At 39.6% G+C, this 27261-nt stretch overlaps 5 protein-coding genes and 1 pseudogene across 13 annotated transcripts in view; 3 read left to right on the top strand and 3 right to left on the bottom strand.

Moving 5' to 3' along the window:
* The window catches only part of LOC143714374 (uncharacterized), a 31302-nt pseudogene extending 5294 nt beyond the window's left edge, over window positions 1-26008 (bottom strand).
* Window positions 1-27261, top strand: part of LOC143714418 (uncharacterized) — a 703153-nt gene that overhangs the window by 421747 nt on the left and 254145 nt on the right. The window lies entirely within an intron of this gene.
* LOC143714414 (uncharacterized) overlaps window positions 1-27261 on the bottom strand; it is a 1189624-nt gene that overhangs the window by 357140 nt on the left and 805223 nt on the right. Inside the window, exon 5 of one of the 5 annotated variants that reach the window (XM_077205568.1) lies at window positions 18299-19746. The exons of 3 other annotated variants lie outside the window; for them this stretch is intronic. The gene's annotated coding sequence lies outside the window, so the exon portion shown is untranslated. Of the gene's footprint in view, window positions 1-18298; window positions 19747-24910; window positions 26363-27261 lie in introns of those variants that run through there. One more of the 5 variants, XM_077205567.1, reaches the window with a different exon arrangement.
* Window positions 1-27261, top strand: part of LOC143714417 (uncharacterized) — a 438587-nt gene that overhangs the window by 157128 nt on the left and 254198 nt on the right. The window lies entirely within an intron of this gene.
* LOC143714434 (uncharacterized) overlaps window positions 1-27261 on the top strand; it is a 429922-nt gene that overhangs the window by 123515 nt on the left and 279146 nt on the right. The gene's annotated exons all lie outside the window — the stretch shown is intronic.
* Window positions 1-27261, bottom strand: part of LOC143714442 (uncharacterized) — a 340300-nt gene that overhangs the window by 37373 nt on the left and 275666 nt on the right. The gene's annotated exons all lie outside the window — the stretch shown is intronic.

The raw sequence follows: 27261 nt of genomic DNA on the forward strand, positions 1-27261 counted from the left end.
AATAATAATAATAATAATTATCATTATTATTAGTAGTACATTTAGGCTACATATTTAGAAGCCGCTTTTATCAAAAAAGGGAACAAATCAATTCGTCAAATGTCAGTCAGAATACAGGTTAGACAATAATAATACAGGGCTAAGATTATCATAAATAAACACAAGATTTTGACGCATATCCGAGTGTTTGTGTGGAATGTGAAGGCGCGGCATGGACACTTGCATTTTTCTATCAACAGTGGAAACAACTTAAAATAGGCTTCTCTATCATTTCTGGTCATACAGAAAAGAATAATACATCATTTGCAACTACTTTTATTTGTGCGAAAACGAATGGACGCAAAAGTACAGGACCCAAGACTTATCAAACTTTTTCTACAAATACATTATTTGAAATATTTAATCATATAGGCTAAGGTCCGTGTACTTTTGCGTCCGATCGTTTTTCTTTTTTTAACCCGTAATTGAAAAACAAAAAATGAAGGGTTGTTGTAGGCTATTTTTAAAACGCAAAGTTGAGCACCAAAATTTGAATTTGAACTGTAAACACCAAATGCTGCGCAAAAAAAAAGAGGTATTTTCAGATTTTTGTTTATTACTTTTTACCCCTTTATTAAATATTTGAAATATTCACTAATTAATATGGAAAAAAATGTAAATTTTACTGGTTTTCTAAGGCGCAATTAGAACCTGGAAATTATATTTCAATTTGTTCGTTTAAAAGTGGACATTTCAAGCTTTGTATAGCTAGGCTATAATTTGTTTCAGTTCATTTTTGAGGCGCGCTCCAGTTCACGGAGATCATGAAAGCACTACTGATTGTTTTCTTTTATTTTACAAAAGCACAAAGTTTTCTTGTTATTGTGAGTACACAAATTAAATTGTGTATTTTTATACATTTATGTTTACACATAAAAAATATAGTGAGTACAATTTATAAACTGAAGGGATGGATTGCACAACCGTCGCCATGGATTGTTTTGTTTTTTTCCCACAGATGGAGGGTTTTTTCCCTCCATAATACGGGGTTGAAATATATATTTACCATATTCATATTCATATTCATCATTTATATTGTCCATTTATGCTACATAATAAAAAGAATACACTAGCCTACAAAATTGCATCAAGGTAAGATATAAGTGAACATTTGAACCTTTATATGCCTATGTATGTTTTCTTTTCTTTTCATTACACTATTTACGTAAATTAACACCCAATACTTGAAGAGTTTATAGTAATCTGGCAATTCAGGAAGCAGCTTCTGAATTGGGACGCAGCAAACCAGCTCTGGCCATGATCTTGGCTATTAAAGCCGAAAATACATGACTGAAACATCCTCACCATGTCCTACAGTAAAATATAAAACAAAAAAATGACAATAGCCAATTCTGGATCCATAGCGGTTTATTCAATTATATAAAATGAATTATCAGGATGGCAGCAGTACTCACGCACCGTTGCTTGGCGCCAGGAGCGCTAATCGGGAACACCTGGTTGCTCAATTAGGAAATCCTACGAAGGCTACATGGTGCGTCCTTCGAAGGACGAATAGGCTGCATCCTTCGAAGTCCGCGGCCTTGAAGGATGCAGCCTTCACATTGAGACACAGCTGAAGTCAAAAAGTCAAAAAGTCGAGACAGGACCCATCGTCAACATTTCTGTGTCCACCACTCTACTTCATCCAAAACAAAGTTCAAGTACATTCAAGTGGAGTGGATTGTTTATTTATAAATGTTTAATTATTATTATTTGTTATATGTTGAATTAATGTTTGTAAAAAAGCTTTCACAGAATGTGACATCATTTCACAACCGTTGCAGTGTCTGTAGAAATTCCACAAGCTCAAAGTGTAGAGCGGCTTTAAGTAGTTTTAAATTATAAAAAATAATTAGCATTATCTGTGTCCTACATGTTTCACTCAACCCTGTTACTCCTGACATGATTTTCCTCCTTTTAAAAACAGCATTTCTTAAAACTGTAACACTCAGGAAGTGACATCATCTGGGCTCTTTCTGCTGCATGATGGGAAGACAAGAAAATAATCTCAATCCATTGTCTAAGTTTTTACACAAACTGTAGCATTGACTGTATTCATCAACCCTGTTACCAAAGTTACTGTAAGAAGAATCTCTATAACTATGAATAACTTACACTCACCTGAAGGATTATTAGGAACACCTGTTCAATTTCTCGTTAATGCAATTATCTAATCAACCAATCACATGGCAGTTGCTTCAATCCATTTAGGGGTGTGGTCCTGGTCAAGACAATCTCCTGAACTCCAAACTGAATGTCAGAATGGGGAAGAAAGGTGATTTAAGCAATTTTGAGCGTGGCATGGTTGTTGGTGCCAGACGGGCCGGTCTGAGTATTTCACAATCTGCTGAGTTACCGGGATTTTCACGCACAACCATTTCTAGGCTTTACAAAGAATGGTGTGAAAAGGGAAAAACATCCAGTATGCGGCAGTCCTGTGGGCAAAAATGCCTTGTTGATGCTAGAGGTCAGAGGAGAATGGGCCGACTGATTCAAGCTGATAGAAGAGCAACTTTGACTGAAATAACCACTCGTTACAACCGAGGTATGCAGCAAAGCATTTGTGAAGCCACAACACACACAACCTTGAGGCGGAAGGGCTACAACAGCAGAAGACCCCACCGGGTACCACTCATCTCCACTACAAATAGGAAAAAGAGGCTATAATTTGCAAGAGCTCACCAAAATTGGACAGTTGAAGACTGGAAAAATTTTGCCTGGTCTGATGAGTCTCGATTACTGTTGAGACATTCAGATGGTAGAGTCAGAATTTGGCGTAATCAGAATGAGAACATGGATCCTTCATGCCTTGTTACCACTGTGCAGGCTGATGGTGATGGTGTAATGGTGTGGGGGATGTTTTCTTGGCACACTTTAGGCCCCTTAGTACTAATTGGGCATCGTTTAGTACTTAGTACTAATTGGGCATGCCACGGCCTACCTGAGCATTGTTTCTGACCATGTCCATCCCTTTATGGCCACCATGTACCCATCCTCTGATGGCTACTTCCAGCAGGATAATGCATCATGTCACAAAGCTCGAATCATTTCAAATTGGTTTCTTGAACATGACAATGAGTTCACTGTACTAAAATGGCCCCCACAGTCACCAGATCTCAACCCAATAGAGCATCTTTGGGATGTGGTGGAACGGGAGCTTCGTGCCCTGGATGTGCATCCCACAAATCTCCATCAACTGCAAGATGCTATCCTATCAATATGGGCCAACATTTCTGAAGAATGCTTTCAGCACCTTGTTGAATCAATGCCACGTAGAATTAAGGCAGTTCTGAAGGCGAAAGGGGGTCAAACACAGTATTAGTATGGTATTTCCTAATAATCCTTTAGGTGAGTGCATATATATATATATATGTATATATATATATATATATATCTTTTTTTTTTTTTTTTGTGGTGGGCCCAGTTAAATATTTTGCAGGGAAAGTAACAATCTGAACCAGAATGAACCTGTAGAAAAGCTAATTTGTGTTGAGCCCTGCAAATATCAAGACCTGCCTTTTTTGTTATAAAATAAAGTTTTGTTACAGGGAAATAATAAGATAATTTTAAAACTAGGAATTTCACTTGGTCCACCCCTCAAAGCTGGAGCCGGAGCTGGTGTTGTTTAAAGTTCATAGTAATTGTTCTGACTTCTTTCAGCCTCATGGTGTGAATGAAACATCAAAATAACTAGAACAAGCTTTGAAATGTATATATGATACTGGATATCAAGGGTGAAACTGTTAATAATGTAGACAGACAGCAATCTCATTCACTCATGTGTGCAGTGAAATATAATTTAGTTAGGTATTTAAAAGCTTTATTGAGAAAATTAAAACATGGAAAGCTCCAAAAGCAATCATATCCGGATACTTCGTGACTTTCAGAACTAAAATGATTCCTGATTCAACCAGAATCACCAGAAAATTAAAACGGGGACAATAACAATGATATGTTAATAAAATGAGTAAAGAGTTTAATCAATAATTATATAAAGCAAATACAAACATTAAGAAAAAGTTAATGAGACAGATCTCTCTCTTTACTGACTTATAAGAGCAAAAGCATCTCAAGAGAAGAAGAGAAGAAAAGTGTCCAGTTTCAAAGATACATGAAAGTATATCTTGCATTTGCATGGAAGAGTAGAATTGGAAGAGAAACTAGATCTAATGAAGAACGAGTTAAAAATTAATATCAGATTCATGTCTCTACTAAAAGTGTTATGGCCTCTTCTTCAGCTCCTGAACTTTGCCTCCAAAGGTTTTTCCAGTGTGAATTTTCTGGTGGTCTTTCAGTTCATCTTCTGTGAAGGACTTCCAGCATTTCGCTTCTTCTGAGTGTGAACTCTCATGTGAATCTTCAGACTTGATTTTCATGTGAAGCGTTTTTTACACTGAGGGCAGGAGACAGATTTTTTGGCTTCTGTTTTTCCTTTCTTGTTCACGTCCATCAGGTCTAAATGAAACATTAAATCAAGTGAGTTTCAATGGACTTTTTTATGCAAACTTGCTAATCATGTCTTACTGAATCTTTGTTTCAAATCAGTGGTTCAGAGCGTGTATCAAACTGTGAAAGTCACGTGATTTCAGTAAACGAGGCTTCGTTGCCTCATAACCGTTTTGAAATGTCAATGATCTCTGTGAACCCATCATGCAGCGAACCATTGAACAAGTGTCTATGGGTTTTGCCTGATTTCTGATCAGTTTTCAATATTTGTAGACATTTTAATGAGACTTTTGTATAACAATAATAAAATAATAGTAGTTAATAGTCTTTAATTAGCCTGTTTAGCTGAGCAATCCATGCAACAAACAAAAATAGCCCTGAAAAACCCACATATTATACACATACTTCATATTTATGATATTAGATGATTTGTTGATTGCATTTGAATGATTACCTTTAATAACACATTTGCAATGATTTGTAAAAGGTGTTTTTATGCATGTTTGGCCTGAGTTTTTGTTGCATTTACACGGTTCTGACCAGCGTGTGGCGTTTCGAACGCTTTACGAAGCAATTAACTGGGCCTGCAAGAACTAATTGCTGAAATCGATCGTGAAAATAATTAATTAGTGAAGTTCACAACGTCATTTCGGGAGGAATGAACTCATTTAATATTTCAATGAACTGCCGGAGCACATAAGCAGCCGCTCACCTCGCTCTGGCATCAGCTGTTCTGGCATCCCTCCACCTCCCCAGCTCCACCTGCATAATTTAGCCATCTCTCTACTATACTCATCATCCAAGCATTATTAGTCCCACTGGGGGGTTTATCTGAGCTCGAGTTGAAGCTGCTTCCATAGAAAAACATTTATATGGAAAAACCGCATCTGAAAAATGAATGGTGCATGGTGAACACACAAACCATGTTATTGGAAATGATCGGACATTTCTTTAAATTTTATTATTAATTTGTGTTTAAGTTGCTCAAATTGCTTTTACGTCGCTTAGCCAGGCAACAAACAAGTGACCAATCCTGAGTGGCGATGTCACTACACACTAGTGATGTTACATTCATGAATGAATCGTTCTTTTTGAACAAATATTTTAGTCAAACATTGACTCATATTTCTCGTTCAATGAAATCCTATTAGCAGTGCATGCGCAGCTCAGTGAACCAGGTAGCTCTGTGGACTTTTTCATTCTATCAAATTATGACTAAACCTTGAGCCAATAGCCTTCGAGTATGAGATGTGACGGAGCATGTAATTGGTTGAATGTAGTGAAAGAATACGCCCTTCACTGACCGTGACCGAGTTGCTTTTGAGTCTGAACGAGAGCGAGATCTCATTCGTGAACGAGTTGAACGAACTGGTACATGTCGTTCGTGAATGAAAAGAACCAGTTGTTTGAACGATAATGATGGTGAACAGATAGAGCTAGACTTGTGTAGTTGGCATCAAAGAAATAATTTACACTTTACTATTGTAATAAACAGTTTAATGACGCAAGTAAACTTGACTGTTTACTTGATTTAACTTTACACTATTCTTTAAGTGCTTTTCTTATATTTAGGTTTTAGTTTTAGACTTAGTTTTGTGGTATTTTGCACTTTGAACAATTTACTTGACTACTGTACAGTACTGTAAGCACTGGTGTTTTTGTGTTCATTTTGTATTATCAAAAATGAATTAATTACGTTTGATTCATGTCATGCACTTCTCTAAAAACTGTAAATCAAATGAAAAAAATATGACTGTTGGTTAGGTCTCATTTATGTAACGTCAGCCAATAGCATTTCAGTTCAGGCTGTGAAGGGGCATGTCATTGGTTGGATCTACTGAACGAATATCACTGAATGAGATTGCTCTGTTTAGAGTCTGAACGACAGAGAGATCTTGTTGGTACATTTTGTTCGTTAATTCAATAAATGAGAGTACCGGGTAGGTCGGTCATTTAGCATGCGAGTCAATTTCATTCAGCAATCAGCAGAAAGCGGATGCAAAGCGCAGTCATAGGTACTGTGCAAATACGATTGTTTATATACCGTAAAACACAGGCTTTTATTTTCCCAAATCGCCGAACTGCACCGGCGTCTATATGTGACAGGCCTTTAATTTAGTGTAGAGATAATGATCCAAATAGCATAGGCTGATAGACGGAAAGCATGACAGTAGGAGGTTACCAAATTATATTACGTTTTATTTATAATTCGAATGTGTTTAACAAATCAGTTAATGTAAGAATTAAGGGGGTAGCACACCAGACGAGAAGCGCTGCGCCGCGTCGCGTCTATGACAGCTCGAGGTATCGCACACCTAACGCACACTTTCTCAGTTTATGGCCAGCAATATTTTTTATGTTTAAGGACATTATGAAATTAAGATAATGTCTGTACTATGTTATGATTGTACTGTAGGGCTACAATTAAATACAATCGTTGCTAAGTCTGCAGTCTGAATACTTTACCTCAGACCGTCCGTTAACTGAATGAATTGAGAATATCATAATACCTCGAGTTGTCATAGACGCGACGCGGCGCGTTACCGGTACATATTCATCGAGCCTATGAACTTGTTGCCCGAAACACATCAATAAGAAAGAATGAAGGCTACCCTGTAAAACAACTTTAATCACAAAATTACCCTATTCATCATTATCATCATCACCGTAATCATCCACTACAAGTTCATTGGTGAATTCCTCCTCCTCGTCGCTCTCCTTCACTTCTCCCTCTCCGGCCTCCGCTAACTCTCCTCCACTTCTCCCTCTCCGGCCTCCGCTAACTCTCCTCCACTTCTCCCTCTCCTCCGCTAACTGTCCTCCACTTCTCCCTCTCTGGCCTCCGCTAACTCTCCTCCACTTCTCCCTCTCCGGCCTCCTCTAACTCTCCTCCACTTCTCCCTCTCCGGCTTCCTCTAACTCTCCTCCACTTCTCCCTCTCCGGCCTCCTCTAACTCTCCTCCACTTCTCCCTCTGTGGCCTCCGCTAACTCTCCTCCACTTCTCCCTCTCCGGCCTCCTCTAACTCTCCTCCACTTCGCCCTCTCCGGCCTCCTCTAACTCTCCTCCACTTCTCCCTCTCCGGCCTCCTCTAATGCCAGAAATTCATCCGACCATCCGATTGCCGATCGGGAGAGGTTAATCGCCTCTCGTTTCTCCCTGTACACTGCACGAACACTGAACGACGCACGACAAAGCTGAAAATCGGCCCGACCCAAAAAAGAGTCGCACGAGTCAGAATTCGGCTCAAAATCGGACGAAAATCGCAGAGTGCATGCCCGCCTAACTCTCCTCCACTTCTCCCTCTCCGGCCTCCTCTAACTCTCCTCCACTTCTCCCTCTCCGGCCTCCGCTAACTCTCCTCCACTTCTCCTTCTTCGGCCTCCGCTAACTCTCTTCCACTTCTCCCTCTCCGGCCTCCTCTAACTCTCCTCCACTTCTCCCTCTCCGGCCTCCTCTAACTCTCCTCCACTTCTCCCTCTCCGGCTTCCTCTAACTCTCCTCCACTTCTCCCTCTCCGGCCTCCTCTAACTCTCCTCCACTTCTCCCTCTGTGGCCTCCGCTAACTCTCCTCCACTTCTCCCTCTCCGGCCTCCTCTAACTCTCCTCCACTTCGCCCTCTCCGGCCTCCTCTAACTCTCCTCCACTTCTCCCTCTCCGGCCTCCTCTAATGCCAGAAATTCATCCGACCATCCGATTGCCGATCGGGAGAGGTTAATCGCCTCTCGTTTCTCCCTGTACACTGCACGAACACTGAACAACGCACGACAAAGCTGAAAATCGGCCCGACCCAAAAAAGAGTCGCACGAGTCAGAATTCGGCTCAAAATCGGACGAAAATCGCACAGTGCATGACCGCCTAACTCTCCTCCACTTCTCCCTCTCCGGCCTCCTCTAACTCTCCTCCACTTCTCCCTCTCCGGCCTCCGCTAACTCTCCTCCACTTAAACTTCTTCGGCCTCCTCTAACTCTCTTCCACTTCTCCCTCTCCGGCCTCCTCTAACTCTCCTCCACTTCTCCCTCTCCGGGCTCCGCTAACTCCCCTCCACTTCTCCCTCTCCGGCCTCCGCTAACTCTCTTCCACTTCTCCCTCTCCGGCCTCCTCTAACTCTCTTCCACTTCTCCCTCTCCGGCCTTCTCTAACTCTCCTTCACTTCTCCCTCTCCGGCCTCCTCTAACTCTCCTCCACTTTTCCCTCTCCGGCCTCCTCTAACTCTCCTCCACTTCTCCCTCTCTGGCCTCCTCTAACTCTCCTCCACTTCTCCCTCTCCGGCCTCCGCTAACTCTCCTCCACTTCTCCTTCTTCGGCCTCCGCTAACTCTCCTCCACTTCTCCTTCTTTGGCCTCCGCTAACTCTGCTTGCCTCGCTTGCGCTAACAGCTCCCGCTCAGATGTGCAGGGCTCTCTTGCAATCTGCACCATAGCACTGGCTTAAACAGACGATCTGACGGGTTTTAGAAGATTAAATACAACCCGAAACTAAAAAAACAGACCAGGCCTCTATTTGAGACCGACCTTTATTTATCCAAACCTGTCGGCACACCAGGCGCGTAAAAGAGACAGGAGTCTATTTGGGACTCGGCTATTATTTGAAGTTTTACGGCATTCATATTTAACCTAGAACATAACTCAACGTTTAACATAATCACAGATTTATGAAAGTGTTAATGTCTGACCAAACAATTAAAATGTTAATTATGCAAGAAAACCTCATGCTTTGGCCATCTGAACCCAGTGGCGGGCCGTTCATTTCACACCTAGGCCTTTAGTGGTGTCCTACCTGAATTAATAACTTTTAATAGTGTAGCAGAGCTCAGACTTTTGCACAGGCAGTTATTGGGTTAATGTGGTGAGTTCGGAAAAGGCCGGGAGAGAGAAACGAGCTAGTGAATTCGGCTTGTGTTAGTGTATACAGTGGTTCTTGCGTTCCTATTATAATATTGCCTCCCTTGACTTGTCGTTCAAGGGTTACAATAGTCCCTTTTCAGACGTTACAACAGTATGAATGTTTGAAAAAAATGAAGTTTCGATCATAAATTTAAAAGGAAAATGAATAAGAAAATCATATTCACCACGGAAAAAACGGGGGCAAAAAAAGCAAATCCATTATTTCTTTCCTCAAGAACACTTACTTTGTTGTTCAGGTTATCTGTGAGTTTCAGTTCCTACAATAAGTCTTTTATATCGAGGCTAATGCTGAAAGTCGAGTCCCGTCATATTTCTGGCATACGTTTTAATTCGCTTTAGGGCTGAGAATGTCCGCTCGACAGAAGCAGTGAACACAGGGACAGTCACCACAAAACATGAAGATGTGTATAGCGGACCCATATGCTCTCACACAGTTTTGAAGGAAATCAATGAGATCAGCGGGACTTTTGCCTTCAAAACCATTCGTGGCATAAATTAGTCAGTTCTGTTTTTAACCGGTTAAAAACAGGCGAATGAACTGTGAACTTCATTCACAGTTAATTCGCCTTCCGGTGAATTAACTGAAAATGAACGAATCTCTGGAAAGAATAAACATTTCCACCACAAGTACACACACACACTACCATCATGGTTCAGCACGGTTAGCCAAGTGTGCTGAGAATTACGGGCCAGAACCCAGAACGGTTTGTAATTTTGCTGTGCCGTACCAGGCTCAAGTGTAAACACAACTGGAACCTTTTCCGAAGGTGGAAAAGCTGCTTTTGTTGCTCAGCACATAAAGATGAATTACTTACTGTGATCTCAGACTGTGGTGATGTGTTTCTCCACTGCATGGATCTTCATGTGTCGCTTCAGTTGAGTTTCAATAGAGAAACTCTTTCCACACTGATCACACGTGTGCGGCTTCTCTCCAGTGTGGATCCCCTCATGTGTTTTCAGAGATGCTGACTGACTGAATCTCGTCACAGTGTGAACACCTGTAAGGTTTTTCTCCAGTGTGGATCCTCTCATGTGTTTTCAGATGTGATGAGAGACTGAATCTCTTGTCACAGTGTGAACACTTGTAAGGTTTTTCTCCAGTGTGAATTATTTGGTGCCGGTTTAAACGTATCATTGTAGCAAAAGTCTTTTCACACTCAAAGCACATGTGCTCTCTCACAACAGTTTGAATGTTCTGATGCAATTGTAAACTGTAAAACTTGTAAACTGTGAATATGGCTTCTCATTCGTATGAATTATCAGGTGTTTCTTCAGGTTTGATGCCCAGAGAAATGTTTTCCCACACTGATCACATGTGAATGTCTTCTTCCCTCTGGTATGTATCATCGTGTGAGAATTAAAGGGTTAGTTCGCCCATTTAAGACATGAAGTTGTATGCAATCCTTACCAGCACTATAGTGCATACACACTGACCCACTCTGTAGTCACCTCCCTGGTCAGAGTTCTGGCCGCTGGAAGTTTTTCAAGAAAGTACTCCCGGTTAGTTTTCGTGGCCTCAAAACTGTGCGTTTTTACGTGAAAAAATTATTTGCGTTTCAAAGCTTGATTAATTTAACACACAAAAAACACGCCGGTCAAAATTCATACCTCAGTTTTAATCGGCACTATTTTCTTTCCATTTCTATCAATCCGCGCCGCTGTCAACGTCAACAGTGCGCACGTTCAAGAAGATAAATGAAATTTATAACAAATCAAGTCAAATATTTCTGAGCTGAAGTCACAAGATCATCCGAAACAACAGTAAAATATGAAATTTAAATATTAAACCTCTGGTATGTCTGAAATAAAAGGCAAAACAAAAGATGAACTATTTTAATCTTACTGAAAATGTCCTCATAGCAATATCAATGATTGAAGCATCAGATCTGCTCTACAATACTTGATTTACACATGCAGCTGTAAACACACAGACTTTATGTGTTTATTTTAGTAGAAGCAACTTTTTCCAGTTCAACTCCTATAGCTGGTGTTTTGCTTTTAAACAGTAACATGTTTAATTGTTCAAGAACAGAACAACCTTTAATTTAAATAACATATTAGTAAATGTTGAATTTAATATTAACTAAGATTACACTGTAAAAAAATATGCCTCTCCAACATAAACATTTCTAGTGACCCGTTGCAACTAAAATTTTTAGTTGGCCCAATTTAAGTCGCGGAAACCAAATTTTTGTGTTGTGCCGACTACCCCTGCATGTAGACTGAACTTGAAATAGTGTCAATTGTGTTTAATTGTGTCAACACAATTGACACAATTTTTCTGTTGACAAAACATAGCTTGTTGGGTCCGGCCAACTAAAGTTACGTTTTCTAAACTACATCCAATAAGTTCAGCAAACTAAAGTGGTGTTTTGAAAATCAAATGTTTAAGCCACCATTATGGTGATCAGTGTTTGCGTTAGTTGGGCTCGTGACCCTTAAACTGTTAACAATAGATTTTTTTGGGCAGTTGTATCTGAGTTATAACTGCCAGATGATCAAAGAGAAAAGATTATCTGACGGTGTTGGTTATGTTTTGACATAATCATTACTTGACTTGCATCACAGAACTCATTTAGAGCCTAATCTCTTACTTTAAATGTATAATGTTAATTACAACATCACAGTGACTCTACAGTACAATATCTAGACATTTCTAAACAATCCAAAGGATTTCTTAAAAGTTGTTCTAATAAAAATAAAAAAAACTTTCTTTTTAGGCACAGACATAAAGAATCAGTGTATTAATCTCAACAATGGTGACAAACAGAATATTCAATTAGGAAAAGGGTATTACTAAGACATTTCAGATCATAATTTATTCATACCGCAATGCATGATGGGAGCCATGAATGAGTTTTGATTGGTGGCACCCAAAATGCACTGCAACATGCTTTATTATTGTCACCATTGTTGAGATTCACAGGCTGATTGTTGATGTCAGTGTGTCTAAAAAATATATATATTTTTTAGAGTGTAATAAATGCTGTTCATTCTTATTTCATGCTAACTAAGGTAGTTAACTAATGTCAACTAATGAACCTTATCGTAAAGTGTTATTTGCTTTTACATAAAATTATGGCATTTTTAGCAGGTAAGCTGTTATTTTTAACGCACTGCTGTACAGTTAAAAAAAGTTTATTATTTTATAACCATGTAAACTAATTAAAACATTGCAGATTATACCAATAGGCTATATATTCTTCTATAGAGGGTTTTCACCGACGTCACGTTCTGGGCGGTAACCCGGATGCGCGGCCATTATGGAGGCACTCGGATGAATACAACAGCATGGATTGCACTGTTTATGTACTACTGAACACATTGTTACAATAATAAACCACGGAAAAAACACGTGGAAGCTGCGAAATCAAATAGAGAAGGACTTAATAAGCAAGAAAGAGCGCAAAATTTAGACAAACTAAAGTTAAAATATGGTAAAGATCCGAACGAGCTAGCTTCTCTAGCCCTTACTGCGATTCTTCCTTCTATTTCTTATCCTGACATACGATACGTTCAGATTGTCAGTCCAAAAAAGCACATGAAATCCATTTCAAGCTACATCCATATGTGGTTTGAAATCATATTCAAATCATATCAGGACATCAGCTTCAGTCTGAACGCTCTGATCGGATTTCGCGTGGTATGTGACTTTTTCACGCCACGTAAAATGTGAACGCCAGACGTTGTTATAGAGAACATGCTGAAAGTCGCTGTTGTTGCAAAGTGCCGGACGAGCAGAACATTATTATTTTTGAAACCAGCGCAAACTAGAGCGCAGAAAAAAGCTGTACATACCAGCCTCCTACAGTTCTGCCGCAGGCTCAAGACGCAGTAGTCCAGTGTGACGGCTACACATTTCAATGTTGTAAAATTTAAATAAGACAACATCTTTATTGCAAATGCAAACCCCTCCATCAACGCAACGTCATTGCCATATTGCCAAAGAGCTGCATGGACACACACATTGGATCTGAACAGTTGCGATACACAGTGTGGACATCTGTTAGATCAGATTCCAATCGGATACAAAGATAGTTGGATTTGGACTGTCAGTGTGAATGTAGCCATAGTTAACTACTTTACGTCAACATTTTAGCCATAGTCACAGTTCATTTACACATGTGGCTGATGCTGTGCCTCTCTCAACCACAAACGCCTCCTTTCATCAGTTTTTTGCACTCTTCTCTTTAACTGTTGACAGTCTATAGAACTTGAAATGTTTTTCCCGGTGCGACCGATTAGTACAGATCAAAACTCGACTATTTTTCAGCAGCAATAATCAGCCAAATTTGCGAGTCCGTTCAGTTCAGGGGCATTGTTTACGTTCAGTGCCTCCAAAATGGCCGACTTCCGGATTGATGACGCATCGTGAAAACCCTCTATATACACTGTCGAGGGCGCTCTCGGACACACTAGCGTTCGCCTCGCTTTAGTCCAGTCCGGCGCCTCATAAACACACACACACACCAGAGAAAAAACTTTGCAGGTCCTATGGCTGCGAGAGAGCCTACTCGGATGAAAAACGCTTCAGTGACCTCAATTATAGTAACGCCGCATTTTATTGTCAGTAACGGTAACGGAGGTACTGTTACTCGTTACTGAAAAAAATAACGCCGTTTATTTATAGCGCCGTTATTCCCATCACTACGTATCATATAAACGCAAGATCCGGTGGCGCAGCACTGCTTGCGACACGGGCACGGGAGAACAAGTGCATGTGGTCGTCTAAGTTTGTCTAAGTTGTCCAAGTTAAGTTTGTCAAATTTGTTAAGTCTATGTCAAGAGGGTTGAAGTGCTGCTGTGGTCTGCTGAATGAGGAAGAAGTGAACAAGGAAGAGAAGTTACGATGGGAAAGAGAGTCACCGGAGTGTGGCTGCTGCTGCTGCTGCTGCTGCTAATTACAGCCACCTTTTGCACCCGCTTACAATATGATGCCACCACACTCGCCGAAGGAAATGAGCAGACGCTGCGGGAGTACGGCAGGGACTGGCTGTTGTCCTTGAGGAGGAAAGTAACACCAGAACCGGGCTTGTTAGACCATGTTCCGGAGGAGCTGCTACGACAGCGCGGAGGTAACCGGCCGCGGAAACGAGGGAGAAGGGGTGGCATTAAACTACGCCTTCGCCGGAGGGCCACAAGACCGCCGCTGCCGTCTATACTCTTTGGCAATGTTCGCTCCCTAAGGAATAAGATGGAGCAGTTGAGGCTTAATACAAAAGCCTATAACGAATATCGCGAATCATGCCTAATGATTTACACAGAGACCTGGCTACAAGAGGATTTTCCAGACTCATTGGTGCAGGTACGAGGCTTCTCATGTGTGCGTATGGACAGAAACAACGACTCAGGGAAGATGAGGGGGGGTGGGATTTGTGTTTATATAAATGAATCTTGGTGCAATAATTATACGATAAAATACAGGGTGTGCACTCCTGATCTTGAACTTATCTGTATTAGTTTGAGACCTTTTTATTTACCGAGAGACTATGGGAACATCTTTTTATGCTCGGTATATATCCCGCCCAGTTGGAAAGCATCTAAAGCAGCTTCACGTGTAGCGGACTGTGTCCACCAGCAGCTAAAGGACAAGCACGATTCCCTTATATTTGTTATCGGAGACTTCAACCATTGTAAATTGGAGCTGTCTCTTCCTGGATTCCAGCAATATGTTAAAAACAGCACACGTAAGAATAGGACGCTAGATACATGCTATGGCAACATTAAAGATGCATATGCTGCCAGAATTAAACCCCCCTTCTCAAACTCGGATCATAACATTATCCATCTGATCCCCACCTTTAAGTGTGGCATTAAAAAAAGCAAACCCGTCACAAAAACTGTCAGTGTGTTCCAGGATGAGAACAAGGAGACGCTGAGTGGATGCTTTCTGGCCACAGACTGGGATGTAAATCAGGACAACGATATTGACAATATTGCGGAAACAATAACGGGGTATATTCATTTTTGTGTAATCAACCTTTCATTTACCCTTCCTGGTCCTTAAAAGGTGTGTTCACATTTGGTGATATATTCAATGGCAGTGGATTGCGCGCATTCCAAGATATTCAAGCAGATTATTCTTTGCCAGGTACCTCCTTTTTTATGTACTTGAAGTTGAGATCTGCAATGAAAGCCTACGGGATACCTTGGAATTCCAGCCTAGATGATCATCCATTGTTAAAGTGGTTAAAAAAACTGGGAAAATTCAGGGCACAGTCTCCTTGATTTATAAACGACTACTTGCATGTTCATATAAAACCCTGAAGGTATTAGCTGTGTGGGAGAGAGAACTCTCATGGCTGGGCTATAGCACTGACTGGAACACAGTTTGGTCAAATCTCTGTCTTTCCTCCAAAAACCCCTCGCACATTCTTAATCATTTCAAAACTGTACACAACATGTATTGTACCCCATACAAGCGATACTTGATGAAACTCTCTTTAAATCCTAATTGCAGTCTGTGCAACAATTACTCTAAAGGCACTTTTTTGCATATGTTTTGGGACTGTTCAGTTATATCCAATTTTTGGAAACATGTAGTTCAAGTACTAAAACATATCACAAAGTTGCAGTTTGACCTAGACCCTTGTCTTATGTTGTTGAATGATGATTCTTCATACAACTTAACGTTAGTTCAGAAAAGATTGTTAATGTCTGGTTTCACTGCTGCTAAAAAAAGCTAGACTCATCCTCAATCACCCCATCAAGGTCAGTCAGAAATCTTGGAGTAATCTTTGATGACCAGCTAACCTTCACAGACCACATTTCAAAGACAGCTCGATCATGCAGGTTTGCAATGCACAACATCAGGAAGATCAGGCCTTTCCTAACTGAGCATGCAACACAACTTCTTGTCCAGGCCCTGGTTATTTCTAGGCTTGATTACTGCAATGCTCTTCTAGCTGGTCTTCCATCATGTGCAACTAAACCCTTACAAATGATCCAGAATGCTGCTGCTCGTCTTGTCTTCAACGAGCCCAAAAGGGCCCACGTCACTCCGCTGTTCATCTCCCTGCATTGGCTACCACTCGCTGCTCGAATCAAGTTCAAGGCGCTGACACTTGCTTACAGATTGTCCACCGGCTCAGCTCCCTCCTACTTTCACTCGCTCCTACGGGTCTACATCCCTACCAGAAGCCTACGATCGGCCAAGGAGCGACGGCTCGTGGTGCCTTCACAGCGAGGCACAAAATCACTGTCCAGAACATTCTCATTCACGGTTCCATGCTGGTGGAATGACCTACCCACCCTCGTCCGTAATGCAGAATCCCTGACAGCATTCAAAAGACAACTGAAAACTCATCTCTTCCGTGAGCACTTAACATAGAAAAAAAAAAAAAAACCTTTTTCTTGAAATCTTCGCTTGTCTGGTTTATGCTACTCTGAGCAATGTTTGAACTTTGTATTCGGAGCACTTCTTGCGTTGTTTTTGCCTCTCCATGATGACTCGCTTGGTTTAATCCTCAAATGTAAGTCGCTTTGGATAAAAGCGTCTGCTAAATGACTAAATGTAAATGTAAATGTAAAAACAATTATACAACAATGGTTCACTCCTGACATGGATCTTAGAAGATTCTGGCTGCTGTCTTTTCATTATATTGCTTGTTTAGAACGCAGCACTACAAGGATTAATGGGGCTAGAATACAAACGTTCACTTATTGGAGTAGTACAGCCCAAGCTCTACAAGAATTGTTTTAAATTGATGATGCATTTTTCTGTGCTGTAATTGGCTGCCGGGGTTCATTTGTATGTTCCTTTTAAGTTACCCCTCCTTGTGTCTTTTGTGTTTTTTTTTCTTTCTCCTTTTATTTGTATTCATGCTGTCATCTGACACCTGTAATGTTATTATTTCAAATAAAAAAACAATCACAAAAAAAACACACAATCAAATGAATTTAATGAGAAGGCATTGACCTATTAAGATTTTGTTTACATCTACCTAGTAAATATATTTTTTTTTAAATTAGAATTTTAACAATATTTCAGGTGTAATCTTTCTTTGTAAAAAGTATACATGGTATCATTCGTATTTCAAAGTATTCATTAGTTTGTATATTGGAACAAAGACTATAATAACATCTTAGTTGATAATTCAATATACCTACTTTATTTTTGACAAAACATCCCATAGGCTACTATATATTATGAGCAGAAATTGGCGAACAAAAGCTTATTTGATGTGGCAGTAGTCATTTTTTTAAACTTTTTTTTTACAATAACATGTTTAGGCCTACTAATGTCAGTGCTTGTGTGAATGACTACAGCTGTACAGCGCGCAACTGTGCCGTTCATTCGTTCACATACAGACACGCAATTCATATTTAAACTGTTTGCGGTTTACAGACACTATGGCATATCGCGATTAGAACAAAATAAGGAACTTACTATTCACAATAATCAGTTGGATCGTCGCTCCTCGAAGTGAAACCGAAACGTCTGATGTCAATTTCCCAGGATTATTATTAAGATAGTATTATTCCTCAAAGCGTAGCAATATGACGTAGAGTACATGATTCTTATCAAACTTTGTGTTTTATCCAGCTGATGTGGGCGGTGACTGGTTTTCATGGATTACCTCAGATCATTTGCGTTTGAATAGCGCGCGTCACATTAACACTTAATGAGCTCGAGCTGAGAAGAGAACGACGGACACCTCTCTCTTTTCATACAGATTACATAAACTGAGAATATTTGTTTTTTATATAAATTACTTAATTTAAAAGAAGAGAATTCAAGCTTTATGCATGTGTGACTGAGTATTCGCTGAGTTATAGTTAATTTTCGGACGTGTTTCAGAATGGCAAAATTTGGCAAAAAGCACAACACTTTGTTTTTATTGTGTGTGTTGTGGCAAAAATTCTCATTAAACATCATCACTGCATAAGAGAAACTCAAGAGTCGAATTAATAAAAAGAGAAGTATTTACTCATGCAAAAATAGGTTCAGTCCAGTACACAGAAGTTACACTGTGCAAGAGTGACACACTTGAAGACAGAACAAGGCAATCTTTATACTATTTCCAAGGTACTTTTCCCTACAGAGTTTCCTTCCAGTAGTTTTCCACAGACAAAGGACCCATATTGCTAGTTCAGATTTATGGCTAGCTAACCCTTTAGCCCCCCCCCCCCCCCCCACACACACCCCCACCTAGATGACCTCTGACCTGCCTCCCCAGGTATATAAACATACATAAATTTCAGAGAAGTTATCCCTCTACAAATAGCAAAACCATGACATTCCTTTGCAGTATCTACTGAAAGACAATGAAAAAAATTGCCATAACAATTCCTCCATTTTATCATTCTCTGATAACTGATTGATCAAACATAGTAATAATAATAATGCAAGTTTAAGTCATTACATCATAACTCTTCTTAAACTTGTGAAGAAAGGATTAAAAAGAAGAAAGCTTAAGGCTGTTTTTAAGGGGGAAAGCCCCATAATTATTTATCAAGCAAGTAAAGACTTTATCTGAAGCCGGGCTAAATGGATAAGCACTGTTACCGCATTTCCGAAATATTAAAGACCCTTAGTCATCGCAGTATAAACAAGAAATAGTATAGATCACAGTAGGAAGACCATATCAATTCAACACCCCTGGTTGATTCTATAAAAATGTTACCTATAAAAATGCAAAGATTAAAAGTATAATAAAAATCCCTCATTTAAAACCCTGTCCTTGTACGCCATCTCGTAACACGGATGACTGCTGCTTGCAACCCTCTTTACATATCATCGTCCTCAGAAAGAAAAGGAAAAACAACAACAACAACGGTACATACTCAATTAATATATTTCACTGTAACTTCCGCTACTCGAATCATCTGCATAATTTTTGTTCATCCTTGGGATAGACTGTCGTATTCACCCATGAATATCAAAATGATCAGAATAACACATACAAACCTAACTCCTACACATTTAGCCTTTTTTCCAATTACGGACCATCTTTTTAGCTTATTACATTAATAGATTTTCTACTTTTCCTGAAAACATTTGCACAATAACAAATAAAATCATCAAAATTACCACAAAAACAGATTCTTCTGCTAAACTTAAACCATTATTTGGACCACATCCTCCTCTAGGTGTGTTGATCATCTCGTTCGCCCCATGGACATTCGTCTTCTCCAGGGTGGCTCTTTACGAACCATTGCCATGGGCTTTCCCTCGTTGGCAGGGGAGGTACGTTACTAGCACGTCCTTGATCCCCCACTTTATGCTTTGCGTTGGCATGTGGGTTTGCTGAGGTTGGTTAGTGTAGTTTAAGGTGAGATGTTTGGACAGAAGTGTCACAATCTCCAACCTTTCAACCTTGTTTGAACAGTGGACCATCTCCTGCTGCTGTCACCTGTGAATAGAGACATTTTAAAAAAGTATTTTTTAGTGACCGCTTGTCTAGCCGGTCGTCCCTTTTGGTGTGACCTGTGGAATTTTCACCATTTGTTTACCTTCCTGATGATATGCATTATGCATTCCTAATTTATTCTCAACATTTGGCCAATTCAACAACCTGAAACTTTATCACCAGATAATTTCTTGCTCACTTAATAGCACTCAGGGTCATTTTCCCCTGAAAAACACTCAACCCATCATGCTCATGTTAATAAAAAATTTTCGGCCTGTTGTTTTATCCCTTAATTCAGTCATACAAACATTTTCAAAGTCATCAATTGTTTCTATCAGGTCAGGTCATAATGTACAGACTTGGTCAATGTCAGTCAAACAACATTCTCTCGCTTTGTTCACAATACATGAGAAGCAATTGATCATTTGAGCGCAGAGATCTACTGGATTGACAGTGACTGATTAAATCAGTAACATACTCAGGTGCTAGGCCATGCAGAGACTTAAAAACATACAACAATGCTTTGTATTGAATTCTGTATAGTATGGGTAAACAATGTAATTTAATTAACACCGGATTAATGTGCTCTCTCTTCTTAGTACCCGTTAAAAGTCTGGCAGCTGAGTTCTGAACGAGCTGCAAACTGGAGAGAGTACACTGTAAAAAGTGCTACACCCACAAAGTAGCTTTTATATATTTTAAATATTTGTAATCTAGTTTATTTTATTGGTTTTATACAAAAAAACTATCAAAATACTTCCTCTTTACTTAAAATATATCAGTTTTTATATAACAATATATTTTAAATAAAACCCATGCAATTTCTTTGGGTAGTTATTTGTATGTGGTTGTTGTGTCCAATAAATGTTATAAAAGTGAGTTGACTGCACAATTTATTTGAGCAGCTGTCGATGTGACAGGTGTGTACATCAAACGTAAATATTTTAAATTTTATAAGTTGGCATCATCCCTTTTTCACTGGCGGGGACTCCAGGCAGATGCAATATCTTCCTCGGCACTTCAACTGTTTTGGTCGCTGCAGCGGATCTGAATTTCAGGGTCTGATTAACACGGTAAGTTGAGCAAATTTTGCCGAATGACTGGTGATGTAAACTAAAGTCACGCAAAATCGCTTACTCCATAGGGAGCTGAGGTTAGGTTTGCAAATTGTATAGCTAGCTATCCTGCACACATGGTAAGCTAAGCTAAGATGGCTGCACAGTGTGGTCGATCGGCAGACAACAGCAGTGTTTAAAAACACATACAAGTTACGTATGTAATAATTAGTTGCAGAAATGCCCTCAGTTATATTTTTAGATTGCACAGATTAAATTTCTGGATCATATGCGATCGAAACGGTCGCAATTTCGAGCCTTCAGGCAATAGTTGTGCGGGCAAATAAGGGAAAGTAAGATGTGGTGTTTTATGGACAACACTTTGTTTTGTGTGTTGTGTCTTTGACAGGACTCAGAGATTATGTTATTATACTTTTGCATTACTAAAGGACATAATTTTGCTTAGTGGGTTTATTAATATTGTGATGATATGGGGTGATTACGTTTGCTCTTGAAAGATATTTAAACTCTGTAGCTTAATTAACACTAATGTGATGACCAATCAGGTACAGGCATGGACAATTGCATTTGTTTTATTGTAATGCATCCTTTGAACCAGAAATACAACACTCATGCTAGAGTAGATCATGATATTTTAGTACCCACACTCTGTGGCATTGTCATGGTAGACTTCACTCTGGTCACATGTTCTAGTCAAAGTATCCGTCTTGTATCCACCACCTTTAGCAACAAAAGGACAATTTGGACTTTGTGTCTTATCTCTTCTACCTGTCTGCTATATTCATCTCATTTCCTATTTGTCTGACCAAACTCTTGTTTCTTTTTTGTCTCCACCAATAAAGTCGGGCTGAAACAGAGGTGCACGCTGAGCTTGGCAGTTGCCCACTGAAAATGGACATGTGCCATCACCCCGACACGATTGGGATTATCATATAAGGACAGCCCGTGGTCAGAGGTGCCAAACCTGTCGAAAGCATGCTGCCTCCTGTTTGAACTTACCTATGCTCTCGACCTCAAGTATCCCTCAAAACTGGTGTATACTTGAGATATATCAGAAGCTTTTTGTAGGATTGGACCCTGTTCGTCCTAAACCATCATCATGTCATTTTTGACATTGCAGTTCCAGTGTGATGCAATGTGATGTTATGGCTCACATTTACCTTGATCCAAACATTTCAGATTGGGCAGTTTGGATATTTCACTGTACTGTTCAGAACAGGTTGAAAATACACTTCTACAGTGTTTGTTTTATATTAGAGTGTACATGTGCGGGAACATTTATTTGCTGTTTTGTAGTCACTGTTAAAAGTGACACTGGTTGACATTGAATAAATTGAATATTGTCTTCAATCTATCTTCTCATCTTTTTCTTCTTCAATTGAATTTGTAATTGTTATTGACAATAAAAAAATATATTTAAATGTTTATTCACATATGATTAAGTTAATTTTACTAAGAAAATAAAGTTCATAAAACCTAATTAAAATGAGTACAGGTTACTTGTAGCCACCCATAAATAAGTTACCTGTACCAAGAAAAGTAGGTTTATCTAACTGAGTAATACTAGTACTATTAGTTAACTCAACTTGATTTTGTTGCGTTTGTATAAAGTAATGTTAAAGTGTTCAATATACTTAAAAAAGGCTGCAAGTTGAATCAACATAAAACATCCAATGCAGCCATTTGCCTCACTTTTTATAAGTTAGATCTAGGTATTACTTTTTACAGTGTAGCCTGACTCACACCCAGATACAACACATTACAATAATCCAAACGGGATGACACAAAGGCATGAACAACCTTCTCCATTTCGTCAAAAGAAAGGATAGATTTCAATTTATATATTGATCTAAGATGGAAGAAACTATTCTTAACGACAGCATTGATTTGATGGTCAAATTTAAAGGAGCCGTATGTAAGAAATTTATTTCAATTAATCATAAAATGGCCCTGATATGTCACTAGACATTAAGGGTGTCACGATTTCGATTTTAAATCGAAATCGATCGAAATTAATTCACAATCTCAAAAATCGAAATAAAAAATGGAATCGTCGATGCTGCCACGCCCCCATGTCGCGCCCGTGATGGAAAGTTCGGATCGTTTTACTGACTTTATTGTTCAATCTCGTTCATCAAAATTAACGAATCTTTTTTCTAGTCATTTCAGGGGCTTTAAATGTTATACTTTTAACAGGCAAATTCCCCGAACACATCCACCTACGCAATCTTGATCATATTCTGAATTAAGAAATCATTATAATGCAGTCAAAAATAATTTACAGGGAACATTAATAATTACTTGACCTTCCGAGTCTTTTGTTCATTTGTCGCGTGACAGAGGCAATGAACGAACGGATCGTTCATGAACGACTCATCACGGCACGGGAAAAAAACACACGTGTTGAAAGGCTGTGAGTCCTCTAACTTAGATTCTCTGCCCGAGCCCGAACTTGGCCCGACCCGAGCTGATATTTCCCGTCACTATCCTCGGGCCGGTTCCTTGATCTATAGACGTGCACTCCCAACGCAATAGAGTGCGGCGCGGGACTAGATTTGATGGCCGAGCGCGGGCGCGTGCGGTAATGCACTCACTCTGTGTGTGCGGGAGAATAAAACGATTCGCGGGACTCCCGCAAACTAGAAATATCTATGAATAAAACATATAAAAACTAATACATTTTTATTTATCTATTGCAGAAAAGCAACAATAACAACTAAAACAAAATAGAAACGATTTTCAGGCCAGAGTTTCTATTTATAACATGTTTGCAGCGTTGTGCGATTTAGCCAATCACAGACATATGTGTTGATTTCTTGAACGCAATGGCCAATCAGAAGCATTAAAGATAGACTCCCCTCACCGCTCAAAACTGACTTTTTGTTCAGAGCTGAATTCTGTAAGCTGGCAAATCCTCTAATTATAACAAACAAAGTGTATATATTATGAAAGATTCATTGTGCAGTCAGCTTCATTGATAATAACAGAGATGTGTGAGATCGCGATGAACTGATGTCAGCTTTTTAGGAGCAACAGCAACCTGTGCCCTCAAAAAAAAAAAAAGAAGTAAAAATCGAGAATCGAATCGAACCGTGATCTTAGAATCGAAAATGTAATCGAATCGAGGATTTGGAGAATCGTGACACCCTTACTAGACATTAAGAAATCATGTTCATTTCAAATACTTAAATCACTGACAACAGTAGTCCGGCCAGGATATTGTCATTTAAAAAGTGAAGTTGCAGCCCTCAACTGATGTTGATGTTGTCATGTTGTGTTTTGGTCTGATGCGCCACCCTCCACCTATCTACCAATCACAAAGTCAGTAGTGTTGCAGCATCAGGGTTGCCAGCTTTGCTCTAGTTACCACAGCTGCAGCTCGTCACTTGCCATTGGAAGCTCCTTGTAGCAGCCTACGTTCCTGCTGGATCTGCAGCCTATTTGGCAACCTCGAGTCAGGGGGGAGGGGATACACCGCTCTACAGTAATTTGAAAGTGATTGCAGTACCAGTTTTGGCCACAATCTTACATACGGCTCCTTTAAGCTCAGTTAGAGACAGTTTTTTCCCAGGAAACAACCCCAGGCAGTCATCATCCACACACCCTTATTTCCAAATAAAATCATCTCGGTCTTATCCTCATTTAATTGAAGAAAATTATTCGCAAGCCAACACTTAACTTTGGCCAAACATGCATGAAGAGACTGAATGGCACATTTTTGCCCATTTTTCAGTGGGAAATAAATTTGAGAATCATCCGCATACAGATGATACTGAATCCCAAATTTCTCAAAAATCAAACCTAGAGGGAGCATTTAAAGGGAAAATAAAATTGGTCCCAGTATAGAGCCCTGTGGAACCCCACACACAAGAGGGGCAACGGAAGAAAAATAATCTCCTAAACTGACTGAAAAAGTCCTATCCTTCAAATAGGAAGAGAACCATTTCAGGGCTAAGCCCTGAATACCAACCTGATCCATAAGACGATCAATGAGAATGTTATCTGTATCAAATGCCACTGTAAGATAGGGATGCACCGATACCACTTTTTTTGGATCCGATCCGATACTAAAAATTCTGAGTATCAACCGATACCGATCCGATACCAGCACAGGTTTTTTTTATTAAGTAGAATTTCTATAACTCTGTGTTTAACACACAAAAGAGTGATTATCAGTTTAGATTGTAACACAATCTACTTAATACAGACAACTTCATTATAAAGAAAAACAACAAATCAAAAAATATGATCATCATAATACATGACAAAAATGCATGTTACACTTTGCTCTTTGTATTGTTTTAAAATACATTCACAAAAACAAGATAAAAAAAATCAAAAAGATAATTATTTTATATATAGCCTACTATCAAATTGAGACATGTTTTAAATGTATAGCACAGTTGTTTAATGAGGCAGCAACATATGATAGATAGGACAGAACAAGAAAGGCTATTAATAATCTTTCATTGCATCACTAATGATATGAAAGGCTCCAATACAGTGCTGCACACAGCGCTTATGCGCACCCCGAGCGCAGAATGATGCGCTTGAAGCAACATGGAGTCACAGCGCCCAGTGCTTCGAGTCCGCATTGAAAAGTTCAAAGCACAAAGGAAAGACATTTATGCGTAGTGTATTATACAGCATCTATCTCTATGCAATAGTTTATTCAGCAATTTCTTTTAACAGTTTTAAATTTCAATTACTGTGCGTGTGAAGAACAATTATAGTGCTCTGACTCTACTCCATTGTTGTGATCTAACAGACACCCGGTAGAAAGTAACATGATTAAGTTATAGCAATACAGTGTCACGGTTTATGAATTCGCTGTTTCCCTCTTGTCTCGTGTGTGTGTGTGTGTGTGTGTATATGTGCGTGTGGGCACTAATCACTGCCGCTGATCTGTCCAGCCGTGTCTCATCAGCACGCCAGCTGCAACTGATCAGCGCACCCCATTTAATCCCCGTTTTCACCTTGTCCTTGTCAGTTCGTTGTTGGATGTTTCCTGTGATCCCGATTGTCTCATTGTTTCCGTGTTTCCTGCCTGTCTCCAGTTCCACGCGTTGTTCGGTTGTTTCCCGCTCTGCTGATCGTCTCATCACTACTTTGGATTTCCTGTCGTCACCACTTCCCGGACTTTCACGGATCACATCCGCTCCACATTCACCATCCACGGACACGGGCATTCCCACAGCGTCCCTGTGCTGCCAAGTGACTTCCTGCAACCATCAGCCCTACTACCACATTGATCAATAAACACTACCGTACTTGCAATTGAATCCTCTGATTATTCCTTGTGACATACAGTCCAGCAAGATAAAGCTTAGACTTTTATCTACAGATCAAGTATAATAATAGTAACATTGAATTAGGGATGGGGGTGATCTGATCCAGTATCCGTATCAGGACCGATACCAGCGTAATTCACGTATCGGAATGTTCCCGATCCAACCTGCGGAGATTTCCGATATCCATGAGCCATGTCTGTGCTTTAACGTTGTCTGCTGAAATTACTCCAAAAGTGATTCCCGCCGGCTCGTCTGGAAACACCGCAGAGCAAGACAGCAAAATGCAATGTTTGCAAAGCCGTATTAATTAAACCATTTGTCTGTGATGCAGTTTTGCTATTTGCAGTCCAGAAGAGAGAGAGATCTCTCACGCGGTGCCACAGCGTGCACAACACGACAGCCCTGCTTAATGAGTGACAATGAGGACAGAACTAAACATTCAAACAGAGCCTGGTTACACTTTAGATCTGTGATATTGGTCTGATTTCAGCTTCCAAAGATTATAGAATATATTTGAGGTAAAACCTTTAAAAACTATAGCCACATTCTGTTTAGCGCAACTTCCTTCCCTTTGCAGCAATACGCTGTCATTTCTCCTTAAAACTCAAACTTTAAGACAGAATCAGCACGATCGGTGATTGTTGTAAAACACAGTCTCTACTGTTGATAAATTACGGACGCGTTTGATCATAAAAAGAGCTATTTAAAAAGCACAAAACTTTAGCTTAAATAAGCATTAATCTATATGATACACTATGCAGTGTTATTTTACATGTGATTACTAATTTAGATTTATTTTTAGACTGAAACACTTACCTGAATAGTAATGTTAGTAGAACTTCCTGAAATTAAAGCTCTGTGTATATAATTTGTGTCTTTGTTTAATAGTATTCTTTTTTTGACCATGTGTTTGTACTTGTTTTTGCTTATAGTGTCCTATCTTATGTACATAAAACAAAAAAGCCTGCACACTGCTGCATAACAAATAAATATTTGTTTTGTTTTGTTAAAGCATTGCTTTTTCTTTTGCTATAGATATTTTACATTTCAAAATATAAAGCAATGTTAAGTATGTTCTTAATTCTTAAAAAAAAAAAAAAAAAAGGAACCGATAAGAATACCGTTAAAGTACCGGATCGATGAGCAGTATC

The sequence above is a fragment of the Siphateles boraxobius genome, unplaced genomic scaffold (genome assembly GCF_051911475.1).
Source record: "Siphateles boraxobius isolate OS27281-9 unplaced genomic scaffold, OSU_SipBor_1 54, whole genome shotgun sequence".
Taxonomy (NCBI): Eukaryota; Metazoa; Chordata; class Actinopteri; order Cypriniformes; family Leuciscidae; genus Siphateles; species Siphateles boraxobius.